The 21,459-nt window shown below is 32.7% G+C and overlaps 1 protein-coding gene across 6 annotated transcripts in view; it reads right to left on the reverse strand.

The window, feature by feature from the left end:
* Positions 1 to 21,459, reverse strand: part of LOC135842100 (potassium voltage-gated channel protein Shaw-like) — a 137,208-nt gene that overhangs the window by 68,433 nt on the left and 47,316 nt on the right. For 5 of the 6 annotated variants that reach the window (XM_065359446.1, XM_065359449.1, XM_065359444.1 and 2 more), the window contains one exon: positions 3,091 to 3,178. The exons of the other annotated variant lie outside the window; for it this stretch is intronic. The gene's annotated coding sequence lies outside the window, so the exon portion shown is untranslated. The remainder of the gene's footprint in view (positions 1 to 3,090; positions 3,179 to 21,459) is intronic. 6 annotated transcript variants of the gene reach the window in all.

The raw sequence follows: 21,459 nt of genomic DNA on the forward strand, positions 1-21,459 counted from the left end.
AAATCGACTTTTGCATTTTCCCCATGTTGGGGTAAATGCAAAAGTGGGCGATATTTTTTTTATTTTTTCATTTTTTTGCATTTTCAACACACTCACTGTATTCTACGTGTCATTTGCTAACTTTTGATGTATTCGTGGTCTTGATTCGATAAAAAATTCGATAACTTTTCCACTTCCCAAAAAAATTTTTAGGGGAGTAAAAAAATGTTGAAAAATTATTTTTTTAAAAACTCGCTAAAATGAACTAAAAATCAACATTGATCATTTCTGATGTTTTTTATGTAAAATACTCGTCATAAAAATACATTTTTCGTCAAATATATTCGTAAAACATTAAAAAGGAGCAATAATTTAAAAATTCAGTAAAACTGTTAATCACTTCTCTAACGTGTAACTCATCATGTGACTGTGGAAGTTTATTTTTTTTGTAATTTCGAACCATTTTCAAGCTATTTAGGGCAAAAAAATATTTGTGGTAGGTAAGTGCAAAAATGAAAAAAAATCGTTTTTGCAATTACCCCGAGTCAATTTTTTCTGGGGTAATTGCAAAAACGCAATTTACAGCCAAAATGAAAAAAAAAATCAAATTGCGATATCTTACCTTAAACTTTAATCCTTCATGACCCTAAATCGTGAAAATTCCAGATAAATCAACAGTTTTTTCTATTTCACATCCATTTTTTGAAAAAACACCTCTCACTTTACTTATGAGTGGTTTCGACATGCTTTGATAAAAGTGTTTGCCACAGAACGACAAGTTGAACCCCGCGAGTTGTGACCAGGTGAATATGTCGGTAAAGTTTGTTGCTTCGACACCCCCTAGTTGGCACAACCAGAAAATTTATATTTGTTTGCATGAGGTCACAATTTTGCAATTACCCCGTTTTTGCAATTACCCCACTCTACCTTAGATAACTACACGAAGTACTTTGAAAAATAAAATCGTTCCAGGAAGTATATGTATGATTCATGATTTAATGATATGTCGGTGAATGAATAACTTCTGGAATTTTTCGATCGATCACGACTAAAAACATCGAATGAAGTTTGTACGTATAATTTGTTGTCCATTATTAAGTAGAAGTAAATAAAAGTTCTTCGCAAGTTAATTTAAATGGTATAAGTACCAACGGTGCATTATGTTGGATTATGTATTACAGGAAAACGAACTTATGAAACAGTTTAGAATAGGTAGGTAACATTTGGGGTTTATATTCAGCGTGCATACTGGTAGGTACATAATCAATTCATTGAGTGTAAGGTATAACTGCATTGTGGTTGTTAAAGTGTAATAAGATATGAGTTTTGAGCGGTGAATTTCTCTTTCCCAAAGATGACACGTCATTAATTTCCTCCAGCTCGTTATTTTTCTTTTTGAACACCTCAGTTCCGCATACCTTCTTGTAAGTTTCAGCGTAAAAATAATTAAAACTTGAATTTTTATATTAAAATTATGAAAAATAAATTAATAGCTAGGATACTTTAATATAGCTGTTCAATATATATAAATCATATTTACTTACTAACAATAAGAAAAAATCACAATAAAAAGTTCCAAACTATATGAAAATTTATTACCAAAATATTTCTTGTTTGAGAAAATACATAGTAACTTAGGTTTGGCAAAAGGAAAAATTAATTTCAGTCCGTTATAATTATTTTTGATATTTCAACTTTGTGAGACTGTTGTTTCTCTGGAGGAAAGTTTATACTATAAAAGAGAAAATGTTGAAAGAGTTGCTGGAACTAAACAGGTTATTTATTTTTTTGTCGTTATAATAAGTAAGAAAAAAAAGGGAAATGTTGCGAGAGTTTTGTATTTATTAAATTCCAAGTTTAACTTCTTAATTTTCAATTCAACGCAATTCGAATTTAAACAAAGATATTTCGAATAATTATTTTAGCCGTTAGCTTTTTGTTCAGGGACAATAAAATCTCTTAGATGCTCTTTGTTTAATTTCAAGAAAATTTATTCCTATGATGACGAACGTGCTGTGGAGGGATTTTTGCCGCGTGTTCTTATAATTTTGGATATTTTTTTGAATTTATAATTTTTAATTTAGTGTTAATTAGTCGTAATTCGATATTTTTTGAGATGTTTAAATTAGTTTTTTTTTTTCCTCTTTGACTGGAAAATAAAAAAGGGCAAATTTATGGTTCGAGAGCAGAGCTGTGGTTTTGATAAATATTTTACATAGGTACATTTGTCGCATGGTGTTTTTTTCAAAGATAAATTATTTTTCCCACAGAGGACGCACTTGAAAATTTTATGGCGATATTGTGCGTGAATCGTGTCAAAACATCAAAAAATATATTCACTTCTAAAACTAGGGGTATATTTTGGAATGCACTGGTGCTGTAGAAAGCGGGGCGAGAGTAGAAATAAATTTTGGAAAAATGGTGTGTAATCGATCAAAGGCATCGCTAACAAGCATCAATCGCGCATTTTCATACGTGCCATAAATTTTAAAAATCGGTTTCCAAAATGGAGGCTCTAGCACAGCTTTAAAACAACGTCAAATTGAGTCAATAACATGCTAAAATTGGGGCATATAAAAAGAAATTTCAATTTTTCAACTCGTTGAGTAAAATTTTGTGAAAATTTAAACTTTCAAAAATTGTTTGGAGGTTCTAGAATTGCTCAAACGATTTGAAACTGTTTCCTATCAAATATCAATAATAAAAGGTCAAAAGTAGGATTCCTATCCACCAAATGCATATCTATTTTCTGGACCAATTTGATGAAGTTTTAGTTTTCCCAACCTTTGGTGTACATTTGATTTTCAACAGTTCACCAAAAATCGAAAAATGCAATTTTGCACTTGAAAGTTTCAAGTAATTTATTTTCACACTTGTTCGGTTCAAAAAAATTTCTGCTGAATAGGTTTCTTTGTTATAAAAAAAAATTAATCACACACTTTTATGGAGAATTTTATTTTTTCACTTTTAAAATGGAACCTCAGGAGTTTTTTCATCATTTTGAAAGCTGAGTTTTTTTTTTAATAGAGAAAATTTGAAAAGTTATAAAAAATATTTTGTAGGTACATAGTACGTGTTGTGATATGTTGATTTTTACTGATTCGAGTTTACCTGATAATGAGTCCAAATATCTATTCATTTTTTGGATTAAATTGCTCGCTTTCCACTACAGGAGCTAGAGGGCACTGAGAGGTCGAATCTAAAAAATAAAATAAAAATATCAAATAATTATGATTTGAACAAAAATTATCGTAGGTACCTAACTTTGTTGAATACTTATAATTATTTCCAATTATTTCAAAAAACCAACAAAAAATCAAACAATCCAAATTTTCAATCAGTGGGTGTTTTCAGACCCAAGTAAGGACCTGTGGTTGAGACAGACACTGTTTAAATCAGTGAGTGTGTCCAGACCCAAGTAAGGACCTGTGGGTGAGACAGACACTATTTAAATTAGTGGGTGTGTTCAGACCCACGTAAGAACCCTGTGGTTGAGACAGACACTGTTTAAGTCAGTGGGTGTGCTCAGAGCCAAGTAAGAATCCTGTGGTTGAGACAGACACTGTTTAAATCAGTCGGAGCGTTCAGATCCAAGTAAGGACTTGTGGGTGAGACAGACACTGTTTCAATCAATGGGTGTTTTCAGACCCAAGTAAGGACCTGTGGTTCAGACAGGGACTATTCAAATCAGTGGGTGTTTTCAGACCCAAGTATGGACCTGTGGTTGAGGCAAACTCAGCAGGTGTTTCAAATTCGATGTTTCAAAATTTTTTAAAAAACCAACAAGAGACCCACTTCACTTTCTAGCCAAAATCAAACAATTAGAATAGAAAACACCAGCTGTTGAGTTAGACACTGTTTCAACCAATGAATGTGTTCACTCCCAAGTAGAGACTTTTGGTTGAGACAAACACAGTGGGTGTTTCAAATTCAATATTTCAAAAATTTTCAAAAACCAACAAGTGATGAAAAAACATTATTTTTCAAAAACTTTTCAAAATTTTTATTTTAACCCTCAATCATCATTCATTGGAACCCGAAATGAATGCTGAACTGGACAGAATACTGAACTGAATACTAAAATTTTATTTTATTTTTTATTTAATTTTATTATTAATTCATGCATTCATTTGTTTATTCATTCATTGATTCATTCCGTCTTTCCATCTTTCCATCTTCCCATCTTTTCATCTTTTCATCTTTTCATCTTTCCGTCTTTCCATCTTTCTGTCTTTTCGTCTTGTTATCTTTCCATCTGTTCTTTCTTTCTTTTATTCATTCTTTGCCAAAATTGAACAATCAGAAGTGAAAACACAGATGGTTGAGTCAGCTACTGTTTCAATCAGTGGGTGTGCTCAGACCCAAGTAAGGACCTGTGGCTGAGACAGGACATGAGGACAGCAGACAGAGACAGACGCTGTTTAAATCAGTGGGTGTGTTCAGACCCAAGTAAGGACCTGTGGTTGAGACAGACACTATTCAAGTCAGTGGGTGTTTTCAGATCCATGTAAAGAAACGTGGTTGGGACAAACACAGTGGGAGTTTCAAATACAATGATTATAGGTAAGTATGTATTTAAAAACACGTACATATGTACATATATGCTTTTTTTAAAAAGTGCCATTCCACATCAAATCGGTGAGCATTTTACATGTGTGGTCGGTGATTTTCAAAATAGTTTTTATTTGGTTAGATTTCGTTGGGAGATGACGAATGGCGCAAACTGCACTTCTCTAATTTTCAGAGGAGGGGGGGGTGCTCAAAGTGTTGAGGAAAATGGGGCTATTGTATAGTTCGAGCGGAGTTCACTCGAAAACTACAAATGGTACACTTTTGAAACTTTCGCTAGTTTGTGGATCTAAAGAACAGCTTGTTTGGAAATGCGGTGAAAATCAGTGTTGCCATCTTTTTGAGCGCCAAAATTGGAATTCCAAAGATTACCCACCAGAAAATGCAATTTTTTTCATACACGGTCGCTAAATTGCGCCAATTGGCTCATTTTCATCAAGTTATTGTACACGATGTAATTTTTTCAGAATTTTTGATCGTGGGCGCCATTTGATGCTCAAAAAGATGGCCACACTGATTTTCACCACATCCCCAAAAGGTTCTTCTACATAAATATTATGTATGTAGATCCAAAAACTGGCAAAAGATCCAAAACTGTGCCATTTATCATTTATGTAGTTTTGAAAGTCAACTCCGCTCGAACTTTACAATAGCACTAGTTCCCGCAAAACTTTAAGCACTCTTATCCCCCCTACAATAATGCACTTTCAGAAGTGCGGTTTGAGCCGAGCCATGCCATTCGTCATCTCTCAACGAAATCTAACCACGTAAAAAGTATTTTAAAAATCGTCGACCACGAGTGCAAAAATCTCGGCGATTTAGCATAAAATGACCCAGACACTAGAAAATTTTAAAAATTTCAATTTATATTTTAAAAATTATATTCGCATTCCAACTGTTAAACATGACTGTATCCGTCGCTACAGATATCGTTAGTAAAATTCCTCTCCTTTATCTACGTATTCATACGTACGGTTTATGATACAAATAAACAAATAAAAAAAAGGACAGAAAACGAAAAATGGTTTCTCCGACTGCAAAATACCACAGATTTACCAATGTGACATTTTTCCCAACTACGACATCTTGCATGGTAAAAAATTCAATAAAACTGCACACCACATTATACTGTGTCGTTATATACGTTGGGTGTATTTTATATTCAAATAACATCATACAAACAATTCAATTTTATCGGCGAAAATAATATCGTTTGAAATTCTACATGACGCTTTTCAAAGATGAACTGAAAAAGAGTGGGGATTAAGTTCACAAAGGCAGGTAAGATAAATGATAAAATGTCGAAGAAATGTGAAAAGAAAAAGTTTCTGTTTCGAAATGTAAAATTTTTCTAATTAATCAGCTTATTTTAGAATGTTTTTTTTCTCTCTTTCGTTTCTGTATCATTCAATCAATACTTTCTCTCATAGTGTATGTAATATGTTTACGAGCTGGGTGCTATATTTGGAAGAAGATTTAGTTAGTTTGTTATTGAAAGATTGAATAGGGAAGTACATACATGGTGTTCTTGAATCAATCATAACGTACATTTTTATTTGTTTTATTCAATTTTTGGTAAACATTTTGTAAGACAGAATTAAAAGGAGGATAGTTCTGAGTGAATCTTGGCTGAGATTACATTTAAAACTTCGTTCAACTTGTAAAGTTTAAGTATACAGTGTAACGTGAATTTAGTAAACATAAATTATAACCGAATAAGTAATAAAGGTAGCTAGGTGTAGACCTGTATATCTTTATAGTCTTCAGTCGAGGTTTGAATTGTATACAGATGATGATAGAGTTTGTTCAATCTGCAATTTCGATTTTAAAAATTAATAAATGTAAGTAGGTATCGCAAAACGTGCGAAAATTGATCTTGACGAGACTTTGCAGCAGTACATAGTTGCAAAATAGGTAGGTGTTTGGTAAGCATAACTTTTTCATTGCTCCGATGTCAAAATACTTGTTACGTCAATGTCGTGTTTAGGTATATCCTAATGTGTTTAAAATGAACGCGAAAATTTGGTGTCCTTATCAATGATTCGAACAAGTCGAGCAGACCTGCTCAGCTTAACACCAATAATATGCTACAAGTACCTACCCAACATATAACTTTTGCCAAATTAGATTCTGCTATTCAGTTGGGAATAAATGTGAATAATGGTTTATATTTTAGTGTGTCGAAAATGAGGTTCGCTTCATCCTATACTTACGTGAGAATGAGAAAGAAGTGAAGTGGAAAATGTTATTAAAATTGCGGCTCTTCAAAATCCCTCTCAAACTCTTACCTGAAAGGTACTATAGTAAGTACTGGTACCTGGAATAAATTCTTAAATGATGGAATAGTCTGTAATTTGAATTTTTCCACCGTAATTAAAAAACCCTTTCGAAAAAAGTTACGTTTTTCAGAAAAATAAAACAACTAGGTATTTCAAATTTGGCAATAGGTATAAAAAAAAATGTTACCACAGTATGCCGTTTAATGATGTAAAGTCGAGAAATTTTCTCAACAATTCCAACAATGGTAGCGCGATTAAGGTGGTATGAATTCGCATTATGTTTAAAATGGAATAAAAAAAAGCAACAAATTGCCGAGCGAAAAAGAAAAAGCTAAACGAAATGAGACCAAAGTTGGTAAATATTTTAAAAAATGATAATGCGTACTTCTCAGATATAGTATACGAAAAACTGTGCTTACTCACCCGAGAGAAATTTTCACCAAAGCATACGTCGAAATATTATAACAATGAGATACGTACATTTGGTATAGTTATAAAGATTTTTTTTATTTCGCCTATGGGATACGTCATACGCAGCGAAATAAAAGCTAGCTGCTTGGTGAACTTTTGAAAAGAATCTCAACGTACTAAGAGTAAGTAAATATCGCTACACGAATCGTGTAATTTTACTACCTGTTTGTTTATAACGAATTAAATAATGATAATAAAACAAAACGAAAAATTTATTGCCCCCATGTAGTATATTACGCGATAATATTATTGATTCAGTGATTTTTTTTCTACTTTCGCGTGCATGAAAATGAGACGAGATTTACCGAAGAAGTTTTTATTAATACCTTTGAAGGCATGGGATGGATGTGAAAAGAGTTGAATGCAATACTAAAAGTGCAAGTTGGAATGTTTCAAAGTAAGTACCTATCTAATGCTTAAAAACGCTCGTAGGTATAAATCGAGTGATAAAATCATTTTACGATTTTGAAACCTGGTCGTTGAAGGTAAATTGCAGCGATAAGGAGTGTTTGAAACATTTTTCCTTGATTGAAGTGTTGAGATGTTGAATTAGATGGTAGATCAATCTTCAACAGGATTTTATTTGTCTGGTCCTATTATGAGTTTTTGTAGTTTTCGTCTGAAGTTTTATGGGTATAATTGAGTATTTTAAAATCATGTCCAGAAAAATGTAATTTTCTAGAAATTGTTCTCTATTTTGACAGGAAGTAAATTTTATTCATGTTTCTATCAAGATAGGGTAGATCGTGGAAAAAAATACTCGTGTCAGAGAATTTCAGCCAAATTCTGTAGACCCTATTATTTTGAGTTTAAAAGTCATCCTGAAAAAATGTAACACGTGGAGGGAGATATGAGTATATCTGGTACTCAAAGTCGTAGAATTTTCGAATAAATCGTGTTTTTTTCACTCTAACCTTTACCCAACCTGTTATGGAGAAAATGATCTAGTTTCAAAAAGTTGTTTGTAGGTTACTTTGCTGAAGTTTCCCAAAGTTATAATATACGATTTCACATTTAATGATTTTGCTTCTTTTTTTTCAAAAATGTATGCCCAAAAATAGTTTGGATAGGGACTAGAACGAAAAACTGCGAGTATGTAGGTATTAAGTACGACCCCCCCCCCAAAAAAAATTTCCCTTCTTTGAAAACCCATGTATGTCTCCATGGGGCACCTCTGGAGCTAAAATTTTGTCTGAATGACTGACTAATTTAAAATGAAAGTCTCCATTGAATATTTGGTTAATATCCTGCGAATTTTTTTTCGCAATCCTTCCTAAGGCTCATGCCCATTAAATCACAAATATATCGCACCTGTTTCATTTCATCGATAATTTAAAGTGATTTTCAATCTGATAATCTTAAATGTGCGGGAAATTCTCGCGATTTTAAACAAGTCTGTATAATCGTGATTGCTTCGTATAGAGAATTCGATTCACGCGCATTAAATTATAACCGGTACGTTGGATTTTGTGAAATAATTTATTGTTTAATTATATCAGATTAACATCACCACCTATTCAGCCATAAACAACCGTTTTGATAAATTATTATTCAGCACGAGTACCTACTACCTACCTCACAGAAATTGAACTTGGGTTGGTTGGTAAATGAAAAATAATAACACTGATGTGGAATCAACTGCGTTTTGAAGCTGATACGCTGTGATATAAGATGTAGATAATTATTGTAGAATCTCATAACTGAAAAATCCACGATTTATGTATGCATAAGGTATTTGCTGTTCATTTTGGTACAATTGCATACTTACATCTTATGCTTAGATGTGAACGATTTCAGAGACTTCATAACATGTATAGGTACCTTTCTTTTTATAGGTACATTGTACAAAAAAAAAGGTCAACAATGGTCCTTTAACCAGATGGGATGTGTATATAGGTATTTATGTGCCTACTTTTATATTCATTTAATTTTCGGTACCTATCCAAGTAGGTACTCGTAACTTCATATTCGTACCCCACTGAATTTTTTAATTTTCGATTCAAGAAAGTTCTACCCCATTTAATACGCCCGATGTCAAGACGTTTTTTCTTATCTATTTCCCAGAGTTTATTTTCTTAGTTATGACTTACGACGATTTCTGACTTTTCAAATTTTTCCAGCGGTCTTGAGAAACGCATTAAAATTGAAGCTTTACCCCATTTTTGAATTTCCCTTATTTCTTGTTTTTTTTCAACAACTCGAACTTTTTTGTTGTCGTTGAAAAAAAAAACTTCTCAAATTCATAAAGAAACGTAAATTATTTTTCAAGTCGTAAAAGATGAGGAATTTCGCGCTGAAAGTGTTGTAAAATGGCGCGAAGTCGAGCAACAATTTTTTTAACGCGTGGAATTTTCACCATTGAGAATATAATTGTTTCTTCAATCAACATTCAACATTTTCGCGAATTATAGGGTGCCGAATTTTATACTCTGCATAGTACATGTCTTCTTTGATGCGATATTGCGTCGTATTTTTAGGCAAAAATATGCCTCGAACGTGCGAGCTCCTTCTTTGATTGTATAGTATAGGCTACCATAGATACCTGATTCTCTCGAGGATATATTCTCAAACTTTGCAATAGTCTTGGCAGAAGATTTATGTGGCTCGGATGTGCAAAAATTATTGAATGAAAACGAAAGTTTGAATGTCAACTAGAAAAAATTACTTGGGATTTCTTTCTTTCTTTAAAAAAATAAAACCATCGGAATTTGCATTGAAACCACGTTAAAGTTGTTGTGATGTAGATGTAAATGTTTTAGTTTCCAAAAGCAAACAGACTAACAGTACGTACGTATTATATTGTGAAACATGAGCAATTGATGTGAGAATAATTGCATAACCATTTGCCTAAATATTGTCATTACAAATTTCGAGAAATTTTTACAGAGTTTTTTTTTTTTAATTAACGTTTTTATACGCTTTTTAATTCAATTTTTAACACAGTTAAATCCTACGATAGAATTAAAACTGAAGAAAAAACTGTATAAAAGCTTAAATTTTGAAAAAACCCTCCGAAAATTGCTCGAAGTTTGTAATTGTGATATGAACTTACTGATAAGAATGCCCATCTACTTAAATAAATAATATTTAGGTAAATGGTTATGCAACCATTGCTTTGAGTGAAGTGTTTTTAGTAAGAGGAAGGAGGTTGGTAGGTAATGTCATTCCATCTTGAACAAAATTTCTATTATCGGGAAGCTGGAGGTCTCACGCCGCGCTGTGGTAGATAGGTGCTAGGTATAAGCTTTCTGAATTGTATTTTCAATTTAGAAGTAAGTAAGTAGGTAGTCAACTGAATATTCAAATATTTGTTTCCTGGTGCGAAACATTTTTTTGCATGTGAGTTTTTTGCTATAAAAACCCACCTTCGGTTTTTCGCCATTTATTTTCATATCCTACAAGATACTGCTATTAAAAGCGGATATATTTTCTCCATAAGTTGTTATTTTTTAGAAGAGGTATTATTTTGCGTGTGTTTTTTCGCTATCGTTAATGCTTAAGGAAACGTTCAAATAGGTACTCGTAGTAAGTAGGTACTCGCTGGTTTCAATTTTTACGTATTTCAAATTTGAAGAAGTTGAAGTTTGATCGTCATGTGAATTTTTTTCACAAATTGGAAGGATTTGGCCTTTTTTTTGATTTATTATGTTTATCCGGATTGTTTTTGAGAAAAGGTTTCAATTTAGGGAGATTTATTTTCCAAGTTGAAGAACTAGGCTGGGAAGGAATCTTAAAAATGTATCATTGGTTTTGAAATTATCCACTTTAACGAATCTGGGTACTACAGGTATACTTACATTTTTATGAATGATGAATGAAAATGGTTTCGCGGTTTTCACTACGTCAATTTTGTCACTCTCTTGGCCATTTAACTACGTTCAAAGTACAGAGAAATTGCAAATCAATAGGTATTATTACCATCGTCCTAAAAATAATTACATTCTTTAAAGATAAATAGTTGAAACTGGGAAAAAAATTAAATTGAACTAAATATAAAAATATTCTTCATCATATCACTAAAAAGTGTTTGAAAAATTGTTAGAAGATGGTGTTTCTGGAAGGAGACATACTCTGACCATGAGCTTGAATCAAAAATCGTGTCAGTTCTTCCAGATTATTAATCAGAAACTTTTTGGGAGTTTTTTTCCAGTTCTCGATCTTTTAATGAAATAAGTAACGAAAACACTACTATACAGCTACCATTCGAAAAAACAGTTCAAGCGATGAAAGGAGGGGGGGGGGTCATCGAACGCATCAGCTTTTTACTTAAAAAATTCGCTGCTTGCACCATTCCTCAAAAAATTTCGAAAAATTGAAGTGTTTGAGTTGAAAATGTAAAAACTCTGCAAACAATTTTGCTAGAAAAAAAACTAAGTAGGTAAGGTACCGTTTCCAAAAAATAGCGGGGGCGTGATTTTGGAAAATGGTATTTCAAACTATCCAATATCATCACCATTTTTCAGATCTTCAATCCAATAAAGTCTTCATTGGACAAATTTGTGTTCTCAAAATTTTGTCTTAGGAAATGTTTCGCATTAATTATGCCAAAATGATGAAAGATGTCATTCTTGAAAATGGAGAAATATTTTGCAACGCAGTGGTGTCAATTTTTTGTCATATCATTGCCATTGCCTATTTCAAAAAATCGAAAAAATTTTATGACTTTTTGACTATTTTTCTCAATTTATAATAATGATCAAAAAATTGGCACCACTTCGTTCCAAAATATTTCCCTATAGTTTCAGGAATGATATCTATCAATATTTCGGTGCATATATCCGAATGTACCGATTAGTGGTTATCAGTAGAACCATTGGGAGGGGGGGGGTAAAAACTGTATCTCAATGTCCGTTGCAATATGACCGCGAATGTCCCAAAATAAAGTGTATCTGAATGTCCGTTTGGATTTTTGCGCTTACAGGGGTTTCTAAAGTAGGTACATCTGTTGAATATAATGTATAGTTCAAAAAATTGTTCTTGGCAAATAATATGTCGCATTAATTAATAATTACTTATGCTAAATTGTAGAAAGATATCATTCCTGAAACCAGGGAAATATTTTGTTAGGCAGTGGTGCCAATTTCAAAAATTTGAAAAAATAGTTAAAAACTTACCTGTGAAATTGTTTTGATTTTTGAAATTGGAAAAGAATTTTCAGGTTTACATTTTGAAAATTGGGAGATTATTAAAATGAATCGTACTAGCCTATAGGCAAAAATGTTAGATATCAGAGAAAAGGTATAGGTACCTAATAGTCATGAAATGATCTACTCGTAATTGTAAGATCAAGAAAGATATTTTAGAATTTTCTTCAGTTCTCAGTCAGGATTGATTATAGGCACATACTGTTTTAAACAATTTGTTTTTATCCCTTCCCCTCTTCTTGGACTATAAGAACATTTCAGCTTTAGCCAGAGGAATTTCATATTTTGTGTGATTTTACGCTGGATTTGAAAAATATGAATGGAGATTACTTTGGCTAAAAAATTGAGGTATGTCCAAATTCTTGAGAGGGAGAAACAAAAGCAGGCGATAAATGTCAAAAAAATCAAAATTAACTTTTTAGAGCAATTCGGAGAAGAGAAACCTCACAAATCGACTTGGAAGGCTGGAAAATTTGCATGTGCGTTTTGAGGGGGTCCTAGATATGCCTTTTAGGGGTTTAGACTTTTCAGATGTAAAAAAGTAGATTTTTGTGCCTTCTCAATGGTTTTTAGCCTGATTTTCCTGAAGTAAAAATGCGATAAGGCTTAGGCTATAAAGTCGATCATGATTCCAAGATTGGGAGTGGGGCCTCTCATAAAAATCTGTTTTGGGGTTTCATGAGCCCATCTTCATCGACCTTACGCTTATCTAGGTATTTTTATGCTACATGCAAGGTAGTTGTACTTTCCATTGGGTTCCATATTCGTCAAAACCCAGATATGTTTGGGAATCCCTAGTCATACAAGGTTTTTTTTTTACTTCGGACGTTCGGATACACCTTTTGGGACATTGGCGGTCATTTCGCTTCGGACATTCGGATACAGTTTTTACATTATATTCTACTAATTGGTACATTCGGATATGCGGCCGTTTTTTTTTTTACTTCGGACATTTGGATACACCTTTTGGGACATTGGCGGTCATTTCGCTTCGGACATTCGGATACAGTTTTTATCCATGTGGTTCTATTGTATTCTACTAATCGGTACATTCGGACATGCGGCCCAATATTTTGACATAATTAATGCGAAATACTCGTATCTGCGAAGAAAAAAGTTTCGAAATACATACAAATTTTATCCAAAAATAAGTGATGTGAAAACTATTTTCAAAATACTTTCATTTTGAACCGGACCATTTTTAAAAATCACGATTTTTCGAATGCGCCCTTTTTGAGGATTCATGTCTACCCTGACTCAATACACAGAAAGGAATTATTTTTCAATTAAAGACCCTAATTACATAAGGTAAACCCGCCTATTAGTACGCACTTAACGTTTGAGACGCTCTAGCTCGCAGAGTTGTGCATCAAAATTTACCAAATTTTGTACACATGTACTTTGAAGTCTTGGGTACATAACTGAATACTTACTTTTGAATTTCTCATTGCGGGTTTTTTGTAATTACGCAAATACGAGAGCAACGTAAATGCGTACTAATAGGAAGGTACTTGAGCTGAAAACGGTTACGATATCAGCTAACCGGTATCTGGTTAAAATACCGGCTAAACCCGCTAGTGGTTGTATCTGGTTGATTTGGTTATATGTAGATAGTAGCGTATAGCGAGCACAATCCGAATGTTTTCGCACTTGGTCTGCGCACGCACCCCAAAATTTGATAATGCGTAAGTGGGAGGAGTTACGCTTCGACACCTGTCGTTCGTATGTGTGATTGACGTTTGACATGATTGTTGACAATGATGATGTCATGCTGGTACACCAGCTACGCATTCAATGCGCTACTAGTTATAACGTGAACTGGTGAGACATTTTTTCAACTCGCTACCCGCTACTAGTGAGAAGCGAGAATTTATGATACGGGTACAGTAGTTACCCGCTGTCCGCGAGTACAGTTTTCAGCTCTAGAAGGTACCTTCCTATTAGTACTCAAAAGTCCGCCTATAAGTACGCAAGAGTAAATACACATTGAAAATTGTAAAAAATCCAACAAAAAGCAATGAAAAAGTGTAATAGCATATTCAGAGGGAATTACTGTGTAAAAAAACCAAATTAGCAATTCAAATATCCGAAAAAGCAAAATTTTCAGATTTTCAAAAAATGCATTTTTTTGACATCATATTTTTTGTCCATTTTTTTGAAATTAACATCAGTATCATGATCAGACTTCATAATCTTGAACTTGGATGGACTAAATACCAATTTCAGCTAATTTTATTCATTTTAATGCAAAATGATCAAAAAAATGAAAATTTACATGCAAAAATGATGCGTACTATAATAGGACTTAGGGGGTGCGTACTTATAGGAAGTTTTTTGTTCTGACATAAAATGATGTCTAGCTCTATAATAAAATAATATTTTTGAAATGTCTTTTTTTTCATAAGAAACTACATAAAATTACGGATCGATTGGTATAAGATACTTACCAAATAACTTTATTTTAATATGTCCAATCTCATTTCCCATTTTGATGAAAAAAAAATCCAAAACACAGTTTTTCATTCAAATTGTTCTCAGAGACAGAGTTTTCAATCAAACTGCGTGATTTTTTCAGAGAAACCAGGGTCATTAGTCAGCTACGTCATGGTGTGGTCAAATTTTCGATCAGTGTTACCAATCGCGAGAAAAACGCAATGCGTACTAATAGGCGGTGCGTACTAATAGGCAGGTCACTGGCGACGCCAGCCTGTGTGCCCAGTGTGCACGGGCACACCTGTTCATTTTCCAAAAAGAAAAACAAAGGTACTTTTACTTGACTTTTACAAATTATTTATAAAATTCCTTGTCAAAAACTAATTTTTGTTAAACAAAAAGTTATTCTTAAATAATTTTAAGTTCATTTTTTGATGCATCAACATCATTTTTCTTACTTCAATTCAATTTTTAAAACGTTGTTGGATCAGAATGAGAATTTTGGAAGAAAAGGGGGGATTTTACAACTTGGTTTTATAATTTTGAAAATTGGCACACCTGTTCAAATTGTCTGGCGTCGCCACTGAGGCAGGTTTACCTTATATGTATAGGTATGTACTTTCCTGCTGATTCCGCAAAACATTTCAAATAGTCAGATAGGAGGTACCTCAAAAAAAAAAAAAAAAAAAAAAAAAATAGAAGATTCTCTATAGGCATAGACAGTCTTATAATATTTGAAGGATAACGTACGTAGGCATACTTATCCAAGTGTTTGGTATGGATCAAAACTCAAAAGGATGTAAAAGTTCTTCATACGAGTAAGCTGATTTTTCAACTCGTCAAGATTTCTCTTCGCTTCGATTTGTTTATAGTAACTTTGATCTCGTTACGATAGGTTATTTTTTTAATTCCTTCAAAATATATCTACCTACCTGCCGCAAAAAAAGCGGTATTTTTTCACTGAGAAATGCCACATCGAAGATTATATTCTCGAGTAAACTGCTCGCCGCATTAACCTCGTTAAGAACGTTTCGTTCGAATTTACCTTGGAAAGAAATCTCGATTCGATATTATTGAATTCAGCTGTCGACGAATGATTCCAAATCATTGATTTTTCAATTTAAATTCAACGGTGCGACGAGATTTCACGGTTGGCAAATATTTTTCGTTATTTTCCATTTTTCTTTACCCGTCGATACAATAATTATATCGATGTAAGTAGGTATTATTATTTCTTCGTATTCATTCAAATGACACGTCATTCATACATAAGATACACTTTTCCTAGTGAATCGATCAACGCATCGGCGTTATTCATCTCAAGTGTCATTTTAATCGTAAGTAGGTACCTACCCTTCTTTTTTTGTTGTTATTATTATAGGGTTGAATTGGGTATTATTTTCATTTAACGTTGTTGATTTTAGTTCCAGTTACCTATTTTACAAACTTTTTACGTTATTTATGAAAATGCAAAATTGGCAGTAGGTACCTACCCATTCAACATAGCGTGATCTTTTTTGTATATCCAACGTTCATGATGGATTGCTTTTCAGTTGGAAGCTGAGAAATTTTCCTCTCTTAAAGGGGAACAAAAGATTTTCCGCGTTTTGATAGCGTTTCTTTTTAAAATTTAAATTCACAAGCCAGCTTTAATCATTTCCGGTTTATAGTTTTATTGGTTGAAAAACAATAGGCGATCAATTGTCGTAAAAAAAGTCGCGACGAAAATAAAAATAATCGACCGTTTTGTCGTTTTGTTGAGTATTTTTTTCAATATCCTCAACGTACGGATATATGCGACGATACGACGATTATTAGCTACGTTTTAAATTATTAGAATATTTTTGGTCGAATTATTCGCGAAGTTATGAAAAAGTATTCGTATATTGTACGGTACACGCGCGAATTCGCTTTTTCCAAAATATACATGAGATGAAATTTTACGCATGAACTGAACGAAATACAAACTTAATGTTTGTCATTCTTATCTATGTAAGTATTTTCGTTTTCGAATCACGACAAAATGAACAAGTGAAAGTAATTTCGCAAGAAACAAAAATATTTTTTTGTTTTTTTTACCCGACTCGAGACTCGAGAGTAAAAAAAATAAGATGTAAATTTTGTTCGTTTTGGTTGCAAAAAAGAAAGGAAAAAAAGAAAAGTGAAATTCACAATATGGTGGATATAACTATTTTCATAGCTGATGTTGAACTATATATACTTTACTGTGTATGACATTAAAAAACATAGAGCGAGTTTATTTGCGGTTTTCGCTGATAAAGTTGCCCAATAACCTGGTATTTATTAAATTTAGTCACACTGAAAATGTAACAAGGCTGAGTAACCACGTGCTTTATTTACTAAAAGTTTCAGCGAACACACATAATGATAAAGATTCGTAGTGTATGTGATTGGAATTTGATTTTCTATATCCAGCAAGAAATAGATACCTAACCTACTACCTATACCTACGTAAAAACCTACTATATAGGTACCATATTTTCATGGCAAATACTAGACTATACAATTTGGTCAACCCAGACTCTTTCATAGTACCTACAGTTGAACAATGTAGGTAGGTACTTATAAGAATAGAAACCGCATTCGCAGACAATTCAGTCGTTCATGGAGAAATTGCGATGTTCACGTTGTGTCTATATTGTGCAGATTACATTTTATCCATCTGCATTGTAAATGACGCCGTCGGTAAAATTGAACTATTAACATACAAATAATATTATCGAAGATTGCGTTTTTCCGTTCACACGTTAACATTGTCTGCATGATGGCATAAGACATACGTAAAACATCAAACCGGCATGTATTCCATGCAAATGTTATGTAAATTAATTCTACTACGAACAAATATAACTTTTAAAAGCTTTGTTCGTCAATCCGATGGAGATGGAATTAATTTCTTAATCCAATGAGGAAAAGGTCGCAGGTTCGGCGCGAAAAGTCGGCACCACCGTAATGTTTGTTTACATTTTTTTTATCGACATTTTTTCAAATGTTTACCGTGAATTTTTTCACGCGCCTTCGTTGTTTTCATTGTGCGCTTTTTTTACGACCATTAAACAACTCGACAGATTTATTAATTTATCGATGAAAAAAGTCAGAGTTCGCGCTTCGAAAAAATTCTGTTTTAGTTGCAATCCTCACAAATTGGTTCCTATCTAATAATTTTCATTTTAATATACTTATATTTTGTGACCGAAATTTTTTCATTGCGACGATGAAAGGTACAATGCGACCAGTTTTAATTTAAACTTCTCTTAGCTAAGACAGAGGGAACTAGCAATGCACTCTTGGGTTTAGGCATCAATTCTTGCCCGATCATTTATTTTAAGGGGAGGAACCATCTTCATCAGGGATGGAATTGGAGATTTTGTGAGAGTGAGTGTGGGACTGTGGGGGGTGTCAACTGAAAAGTTGCTGATTTACATGAGAAATAAATACCTATTCTACTGAATAAAACTACGAGTTTACAAAATAAAATAAGAGATGAACTGACAATTTTGCCGATTAAGGTAAGTAAATAGGTACCTACCTATATATTATGGATTGAAGTTTCTTTCTGTATTTTCTTTTAAATTTTGGTGGCTTCAAATATACAATTTTTTAATTTTGGAAAAAAGAAACAAATTGGCACGAGCAAAGCATGGACAAAGCTTTCAAAAATTGGCACCCCGAGAAGTGAAAAAACAATGTCATGTGAGGATTCGAGTTTATTTTCAGGGCTTCAAAATTTTCAAATCTGAATAATGTTTTTTTTCTATTTCAAAAATTCGGATTTTGAAAAGTAGGTACATTACCTACATAAAAAAGCAATGCTTTTTATTCGAGGTCGTTGAATTTATAGTTTACAGAGAGGTTGAATTTTGATATTTTTGATACAAAGATAATTAGATTAGGTTAGGTTAGGTCAAGTTTATTTTTTTGACTTCAACATTATTTGAATTTGAATGTTTTTTTTTTCAGAAACTTCAATTTTAGGAAAAAATAAAAAACGGGCTCCATGCAAAGTGATGGTGAAAGTTTTCGAAAATTTCCAATTCAAGTAGTGGAATATAATTTTTTTTGAGAGAGCAGTGTTTCTACTTTTGAAATTTTTAAAAGTTAGGTTGTCAGAAAAGATTCTAATCGGAAGAATTTGTTACCAACTTACGCTCCTGGCGCAGAATCCCCCAGTTGGTTTCTTGCGTGTTTTTTTTATTATTTTTTGGAAATCTTGGAAAAATTTCCTCATAAAACGTAAACTTTCTCACCATCGCCCCTACATAACGGCTGTATGCAGTTAAATCCCCAACAACTGAAGAATATTTGAGAATCTCTAGTTTCTACTCCTCCTTCAAAAACTGGGTATTTATTCGAAGTCGATTCGACACCTTGTTTTAAGCTACCGGGTATTTGTTTGTTGAATAACTGCAAAACGCTCAAGTTCAGTTTTTTTTTTTTTTGCAGAATTGTAGAAAACACTTTTTTTTGTCAAAATTTCCAGGAAGTCTTGTTTTTTTGTCAGAATTGCAATTTTTCATCATTTCCGAGAAAAACCTGAGCAAAACTTTCAAAATGACTTCCTTTTTTTCCCAAGCGAAATTACCAAAAAGTTTTGTTTTTTGTCAACATTGTGGAAAAAAACTTTTTTGGTGCAAATTTCCAGATTCCAAAAAATCATCTTGCTTTTTTCGCCAAAATTGCGAAAAATCCTAATTTTTTTGCAAAAACTGTAAAAAACTTATTGTACCTACAAGTACATTTTTATGTCGGAATTTCAAAAAAAAGAACACCTATTTTTGTGTATAAAAACTGTCAAAAAGTTCACCTTTTTTTTTTTTGCTAAAATTTCAAAAAGTCCCATTTGTTTTTTTCCTGTTATAATTTGTCTAAAAGTCATACTTTTTGTTTGACAAAATTGCAAACAATCATTGTTTTTCAAAATTTGCAGAAAAGATTCATTTTTGTCAAAATTTTTTTAAACTACTTTTTTTTTACAAAAATTGTAAAAAATTATAGCATTTGAAAAACAAGTTTTTGGTGAAAATTTATCTGGGGAAGTGGGGAGTCATACATAGGTATTAATTCGGCAAATCGAATTCAAATTTGGGATCATGACAATTAGGGAAAGATTCGTATCTAATGTTGAATTCCTTGAATATAATTTAGCTTAGGTATTTCAATCATTTCAATTTCAAACTATTGGTAAAGCACATATGTTAGACCCATAGCTACATATATCTGCATCAGTAGAAATGTACCTAAAGCTCGTTTCATATACGCAGTCAATGAAACATGGGCTTATTATTAGCTGGGCTGAGAAACTACAGAATGGCATAAAATAATACCTAGATACATATAATAGGTATCGCTTTTAATACACGGGGGAAGCATCGTTAAAATATATATTTTTTTATCCGTGTATGTGTAAAAATTTTCCATTTTGTTAATATTTTTCTCGGAATATCACCGTTTTCCATATTGCTTGATGTAGACTGGCTTTTACAGCTGTGCCAAGGAGCTATTATGTACAAGCTTTTTCTTTGTTCGTCGCATTTCTTTAATGATAATGTAACTTTCAACTCATGAAGTAAAACTCGTAAAAGTTAAAGTAAAGATGTATGTACGCATTTAAAATGCTGAAAAAATTTCGAAGCTGTTCAACGAATGAAACGCTGAATTTAAAAGCGGAGAGCTTTTATTTTCTAATACGACGTTTATATGGTTAGTCTCTATCGTTCTGCTGGAGCTGGAATTTTTTCATTGTTGATACAATTTAAGATTATCGGTAGAGATTGAAGAAAGAGAGTTCTTTAATTTGATTTTTTATCGGTAGGTTGGTAGGTTGGTGAGTATAGGTACCATATTTAAAGAGATAACCTCTTTTCTTCACTTGGTACTCGGCGGCGTGTTCATCACTTTATTGAAAAATGAGAAGTCATGAAGAAGATAGTAGAGGGGGGAGGGGTTCGCAAAAAATTCAGTTGTATAATCGAAAAATTGCTGATGCTATATTCGATTTCGAATTTTTCATGCTTGGAGTCAGATGGAAAGGTGAAAGGTGAGGGGAGAATTAATTGAAAATTCAAAAATTTATTTTTCCCAAAAAATGAATTCTTTTTTTTCTAATAAAACCAATTTTTTTACGTTTATATGACCCCCTTGAAACGAATTCACCGATAGTTGTTTCATATTGTAATATGTAATAGGTGCAATAAAAATCGCTGAACAATTTTTTAAATAGGTACCTACCTAAGGAGAAATTTTTATTTTAATCAATTTTTTTCAAAATATTTTCTTGAACTCTTATAACGTTGAATTTTAAGCCAAAGATTTGATGTTTTCGATCGCAGAGCTCAACTTCTTTCCAGGATTTTTAGACATGATTTTGCGAAAACTCTCTGTAAGACTTCATCAAATTTCAAAAAAAAAAGGTAAAACGCATCCATTATTCGAAAGCTTACTTCTTCGTTCCAGGGAAAACGTATGTCCATTTTTATCATCTGAGAATAAATTGTAGCTTTTTTTAGACACGAAGATTCAGAGGAGTCCGGAAACACCTCGTTATCAAATCAAATTAATATTTA

The sequence above is a fragment of the Planococcus citri genome, chromosome 3 (assembly GCF_950023065.1).
Source record: "Planococcus citri chromosome 3, ihPlaCitr1.1, whole genome shotgun sequence".
NCBI classification, from domain to species: domain Eukaryota; kingdom Metazoa; phylum Arthropoda; class Insecta; order Hemiptera; family Pseudococcidae; genus Planococcus; species Planococcus citri.